Source organism: Nicotiana tomentosiformis, chromosome 11 (assembly GCF_000390325.3).
Source record: "Nicotiana tomentosiformis chromosome 11, ASM39032v3, whole genome shotgun sequence".
Lineage (NCBI taxonomy): Eukaryota > Viridiplantae > Streptophyta > Magnoliopsida > Solanales > Solanaceae > Nicotiana > Nicotiana tomentosiformis.
In genome coordinates, this window is record NC_090822.1 from 2,069,119 (window position 1) to 2,076,207 (window position 7,089).

Here is a 7,089-nt window from a genome sequence, read left to right on the forward strand (position 1 = left end):
TCGAGAGTTCTCCAATGTATTTCCTTCAGATCTTCCAGGTATGCCACCTGATCGGGATATTAATTTCTGTATTAATTTGGCTCCAGATACTCAGCCTATATCTATTCCACCGTATCGCATGGCTCCGAAAGCATTGAAAGAGTTGAAAGAACATCTTGAAGAGTTACTAGCCAAAGGGTTCGTCAGACCGAGTGTATCGCCTTGGGGTGCACCAGTATTATTTGTGAAGAATAAAGATGGCACAATGCGAATGTGTATTGACTATCGCCAATTGAACAAAGTTACTATTAAGAACAAGTACCCATTGTCGTGTATTGATGACCTATTTGACTAGTTGCAAGGTGCTAGGGTATTCTCTAAGATCGACTTGAGGTCGGGGTATCATCAGTTGAAGATTTGAGATTCGGATGTTCCGAAAACTGCTTTCCGTACTAGATATGGTCATTATGAGTTTCTGGTAATGTCTTTCGGTTTAACTAATGCCCCGACAGCGTTTATGGATCTGATGAACAGGGTATTCAGGCCATATATTAATTCGTTTGTCATTGTCGTCATTGATGACATTTTGATCTACTCACACAGTAAGGAGAATCATGAGCAGCATATGAGAGTAGTGCTTCAGACATTGCGGGAACAAAAGCTATATGCTAAGTTCTCTAAATGTGAGTTTTGGCTATAATCTGTATCATTTTTGGGACATATTGTATCGGGCGAATGTATTAAAGTTGATCCTAAAAAGATTGAGGCAGTTTCAGAATTGGCATCGACCCACTTCAGCGACTGAGATAAGGAGTTTTCTGGGTTTAGCAGGTTATTATCGTCGGTTTGTGGAAGGTTTTTCATCTATTGCAACACCTTTGACCAAATTAACCCAGAAGGGTGTTCAGTTTCGATGGTCTGATGATTGTAAGGCAAGCTTTCAGAAGCTCAAGGCAGAATTGACTACAGTACCAGTGTTAGTGTTACCTTCCGGTTCGTAGATGTATACAGTGTATTGCAATGCTTCACGCGTTGGTTTGGGTTGTGTATTAATGCAGGAAGGGCGAGTTATTGTATATGCTTCATGTCAGTTGAAGCCCCACATGCAGAATTATCCGGAACATGATTTGGAGTTAGCTGCGATTGTTCATGCCCTTAAGATTTGGAGGCATTATCTTTATGGGGTGTCTTGTGAAGTTTATACTGATCATTGCAGTTTGCAACATTTGTTCAAGCAGAGGGACCTAAATTTGAGGCAGCGCAGATGGCTAGAATTACTAAAAGATTATGATATTACTATCCTATATCATCCAGGTAAAGCAAATGTAGTTGCAGATGCCTTGAGTAGAAAGGCGGAGAGTATGGGTAGTTTGGCTTTCATTTCAGCAGAAGAGAGGCCATTAGCTTTGGATATCCAGTCCTTGGCCAACAGACTTGTGCGGCTAGATATTTTCAGAGCTCAGCCGAGTTCTTGCATGTGTCGTAGCTCAGTCTTCACTATTTGAGCAGATCAAGGCTCGCCAGTATGATGACCCACACTTAATGGTTCTTCGAGAAACGGTACTACGAGGTGGTTCCAAGGAAGTTACTATTGGTACGGATGGTGTTCTGCAACTCTAGCATCGTCTCTGTGTTCCTAATGTGGATTAACTAAGGAAAAAGATCCTGGAGGAGGCACACAGTTCTCGGTACTCTATTCAACCAGGTGTTACGAAGATGTATCGTGACTTAAGGCAACATTATTGGTGAAGACGAATTAAAAAGGACATAGTTGAGTATGTATCTAGGTGTCTAAATTTCCAGCAAGTTAAATATGAGCACCAGAGGTCAGGCGGCCTACTTCAGCATATGACTATCCTAGAGTGGAAATGGGAACGAATTACTATGGACTTTATAGTTGGATTGCCACGGACCTTGAGGAAGTTTGATGCAGTTTGGGTGATTGTTGACAGGTTGACCAAGTCGGCACATTTTATTCCTGTTGTGACTACGTATACTTCAAAGAGGTTAGCCCAGATTTATATTCAGGAGATAATTCGGTTGCACGGTGTGCCAATTTCCATCATATCAGATAGAGGCCCTCAGTTTACTTCACATTTCTGGAGAGCAGTACAGAGTGAATTAGGGACCCGTGTAGAGCTCAGCACAACCTTTCATCTGCAGACCGACGGGAAGTCAGAGCGGACAGTTCAGATTTTGGAGGTTATGCTCAGGGCATGCGTGATTGACTTTGGAGGTCAGTGGGATCGTTTCTTGCCTTTGGCCGAGTTTGCTTATAATAACAGTTACCAATCCAGCATCGATATGGCTCCATTTGAGGCTTTATATAGTCATCGATGTCGTTCACCTATCGGATGGTTTGAGCCCGGTGAAGCTAAGTTATATGGTACTGATTTGGTAAAGGATGCCTTGGAAAAGTTAAAGTTAATTCAGGAGCGACTTCGTACAGCACAGTCTAGACAGAAGAGTTACACGGATCATAAAGCGCGTGATTTATCATTTATGGTAGGTGAAAAAGTTCTCTTGAAGGTTTCGCCGATGAAGGGAATTATGAGAATCGGGAAGAAGGGTAAGTTGAGCCCAAGGTTTATAGGCCCATTTGAGGTGTTGAGACGAGCTGGGGAGGTTGCTTATGAGCTTACATTACCTCCTAGTCTATCGGGAGTTCATCCGGTTTTTCATGTATCTATGCTCCGGAAGTATCATGCTGACCTATCACATGTGTTGGACTTCAACACAGTAAAGCTAGATAAGAGTTTGGGTTATGAAGAAGAGCCATTTGCCATTGTTGATAAACAAGTTCGCTAGTTGAGGTCTAAGAGGATTTCTGCAGTAAAGGTTCAGTGGAAGGACCAACCAGTCGAGGAAGCGACTTGGGAGGCCGAGGAGGACATGCGGAGTAAATATCCACACTTATTTAGCACTCCATGTATTATTTTAAACCCGTTCGAGGACGAACGTTTGTTTAATAGGTGGAGAATGTAATGACCCAACCGGTCATTTTAATTTTTAGAAACCCGTTCCGTAAAATAAAACTTTCCGAACATACTTTTATTAATTTATGACTCGCGGGAATGGTTGGTTCGGGATTTGGAAGTGTGTGAGTTGAAATCAGAACACTTGGTTCCTTAAGTTAGCTTTAAATGGACAAGTTTGACTTCGGTCAAAATTTTGAGAAAACGACCCCGTATTCAGGATTTGACGGTTCCAATAGGTTCGTATGATGATTTTGGACTTGGGCGTATGTCTAAATCAGGTTTTGGATAACCCGGGAGCGTTTTGACGCTTAATAGTTAAAATCAACTATTTGAAGGTTTAAAATTCTTTAAATTTGGTTTGGAGTAGGATTTTGAGTAATTGAGGTCCGTTTGGAATTTTGAGTTTGGGAATAGTTCCGTATAGTGATTTAAGACTTGCACGCAAATTTTCATGTCATTCCGAGTAGTTTAAGTATATTTTGGCGCATTGGAAATAAATTGAAGAACTTGAAATTCTTAAGTTTGAATCAATTTGGTTTAGGGTATGATTCTTAGATTTGATGTTGTTTTACGTGTTCCGAGGGTTCGAGCGAGTCCGTTTTATGATTTTAAACTTATTGGTATGTTCGGGCGGGGTCCCGGGGAACTCGAATGTCAATCGGACGAGACTCGGACCAAGTTGAAAGTTGGGAGCCCAAACTGAAACTCCCAACTAGTGTCAGAATCGCACCTGTGCTTGGCGAGTCGCATGTGCGACATTCGCAGATGCGATAGAAGCTTGCAGGCGCGACACTCACAGATGTGAGATTTCTTCGCAGAAGCGGAAAAGGAATGGGAGGCCTGCCACCGCAGGTGCGGAATATTGGGGGTACCTGCGAACGCGCAGGTGCGAGGCTAGACGCGCATATGCGAGAATTGGCCCATCGAGTGGAACTCGCACCTGTGAGGATTTTTTTGCAGGTGCAGAGCCGCATGTGCGTTCCAGCCTCCGCATGTGCGAAAGACATGTTTGGCAGAAAGCTTAAAAGAACGGGAATCCACCACTTTTGCCTGTTTTCTCTCCATTTCTGGGCGATTTCAGAGCTTTTGAGAAGGGAGTTTCAACTAGCAATTGAAAGGTAAGTTAATTCCACATCCCTTGAGTTAGATACATAGATTATAAGTAGATTATAACTAGTAAATCTTAGAAATCAAAGATTTAGAGAAAAACCTAGTTTTTTATAAAAGTGAGATTTTAACCACGAAAATAGTAATGGAATTGGGTAGAAATTATATATTAAGTTCTTGAGATTATGGGTAACGTTTTCATCCAAAAATTTCCAGAATCCAAGCACGTAGGCCCGGGGTGAATTTTAAAAATTTTATCATTTCGGATAAGGTAATTTATTTAATAGATAAATTTCGAATCATTTAGCATATATTAATTATTGTGTATAATATTTGGATAGTTTCGAATCTTTCGGCGTCGAATCAAGAATTCAACGCGACATGATAATCGGAAAGTGGACTTTGAGACGAGGTAAGTCTCTTGTCTATTCTTGTGAGGGGAAAATTATCCCATAGGGATTAAATTGAATAATTATTGCTAATTGCAGGGGCTACGTACGCACGAGGTGACGAGAGTCCGTGCGTAGCTACTATTAATGCTAAAGTTCAGGTAGTTTAGGACTCAAAGCATTAATTACTTGTGTAAATTATATTCTTTGTTTAATTAATATTAATTGATATATATATATATATATATATATATATATATATATATATATATATATATATATATATATATATATATATGAATATAATGTGAATATATGAATATAATGTGAATTGTTAGATAAAGATATTAAAGGATGGAAATCTCATATGCTTGATTTTCTGTTTAAATTAATTAATTGTTAAAAAAATTGTTCTTCCTCGTGAATTTATCTTATAATAAATATACTCTCCTTCGAGATGTACATAAGAAAATGTCCTCCTTTCTTGTGGAGCGGGCCGAATGCCTCGGCAGGATAGATGCATCTATGGATCACGTCGCACGTCCCTCGGCAGTGTACACGACACTCTGGATCGGGTCGTACGTCCTCGGCAGAAATCGTGCTTAATAATAATAATTACACGATACTTTAATAGTTATTTCAAGCTTGCGAAGCTAATTGATAAATTGGATAATCCTTGAAATTTAATGAATTTATTATTCCTGCTTGTTAAGGAATAAATTGTTATTCCTGTAAATGAGATTAATTGATAAATTTGAAATTATTTGAATTTAAGAAATTTAATTAATATATTGAGAATTGTTGCATTTGAAGGAATATGATTATTTCCGCTGATTTAATAAATTATTGTAAATTCTGTGAATCATGTTGATTTAGATATTCTAATTGTATTTCAGTTATTATTATTGACCCATAGTGAATGTCAAAGTTGGTCATCTCGTCTCTACCACTTCGAGATTAGGCTTGATACTTACTGGGTACACGTTGTATACGTACTCATACTACATTTGCTGCACTTTTTGTGCAGGACCTGAGACAAGTACTAGTGGGGGACCTATCGTCTTACACCCCACGTTATCGAGGGGCATAGTGGTGAGCTGCTTTTCTAAGCCGTTCTGCAGCTACTAGTGTCTCTCCTTGTATTTTCCATTATGTCTATTTTTATTTCAGACAGTATTTGAGGCTTTGTATAATCTACTAGATGCTCATACAGTTGTGACACCAGGTCTTGGCACACACATTGGTAGAATTTGGTGTTTTATTATTTTTTTGGTTTTAAATTTTGTCAATGTATGCTTAATTTATTGAGTTGGCTTGCCTAGTTGTAGTGTTGGGTGCCATCACGACCTATAGGTATAATGTGGTCGTGACAACATTGTATCAAAGCACTAGGTTCACGTAGGTCTCACAAGTTATGAGCAGGCCTAATAGAGTCTTGCGGATCGGTACAGAGAAGTCTGTACTTATCTTCGAGAGGCTATAGGGTGTTAGGAAATTACTTTTCTTAATATTCCATCGTGCAATTGATATAGTTCTAAATATCCTTCTCTTATTCTCTCTCATATGGTGAGAACGCGCTCAAATGAGGTTCCAGGCCAGGGAAGAGCTACTCCCCCAGTTGCTAGAGGCCGAGGGAGGGCTCCAGCCCGTGGTAGAGGGCAAGGACGTCCCAGGGCTGTTCCAGTTATGCCGCCAGTGGGTCCAGCAGAGAACCCCATTGTTGAGGAACAAGATGAGGTGCCTGTGGCAGAGCCAGCTCCGGTGGATTTCACATCTGCACCGGGATTTCAGGATGTCATGAGTCGTATGCTGAGGTTCATGGACAATATGACTCAGGCTGGTTTATTTAGGCAGACCCAGCCACATCTCAGGCGGGCGAGGGAGCACAGACCCCTACCGTGCAGGCTCATGGACAGGCAGCTGTTGTATATCAGACCCGGGGTGCACTACCTATGGGTGGAGCCCAGGCAGTGGCAGCAGCTACACCTGAGCCCAGGCCAGCTGTAGCAGCCGATCCTTAGAAACTATTGGACCGATGAACTAGACTACATCCTCCTGTATTCGTGGGTGAGCGATATGAGAATCCACCAGACTTCATTGATCGTTTAAGGGACAGACTGTACAACATGAGGATATTGGAATCTCATGGGGTTTACTTCGCTACTTTTCAACTAGAGGGCAGGGCCCGTAGATGGTGGCAGTCTTATGTTCTTGGCAGACCAGCAGATTCTTCTCCCATGACTTGGGACAGGTTCACCCATATCTTCCTGGACAGGTATATTCCACCCTCCCAGAGGGAAGAGTTGCGGTTTCAGTTTGAGAAGCTCCAGCAGGGTCAGATGTCAGTGACCGATTATGAGGCGAGGTTTTCTGAATTATCTCGCCATGCACTTATGATACTCCCCACTGAGGTGGAGAGAGTGTGGAGGTTTATAGCCAGTTTACATAGTGGCATCCAGGCCACTATGGCTCGAGAGGTTGAGATGGGTACTTCTTATGAGCTAGTTGTGGAGATAACTCGGAGGATTGAGGGTGTGCGTTAACGGAGCCGAGAGCAGATTATGAGAGATAAGCGGTTCAAGTACTCTAGAGAGTTCAGAGGTGCTCCGTCTGGGGGCAGAGGTCAGTTCGTCAGG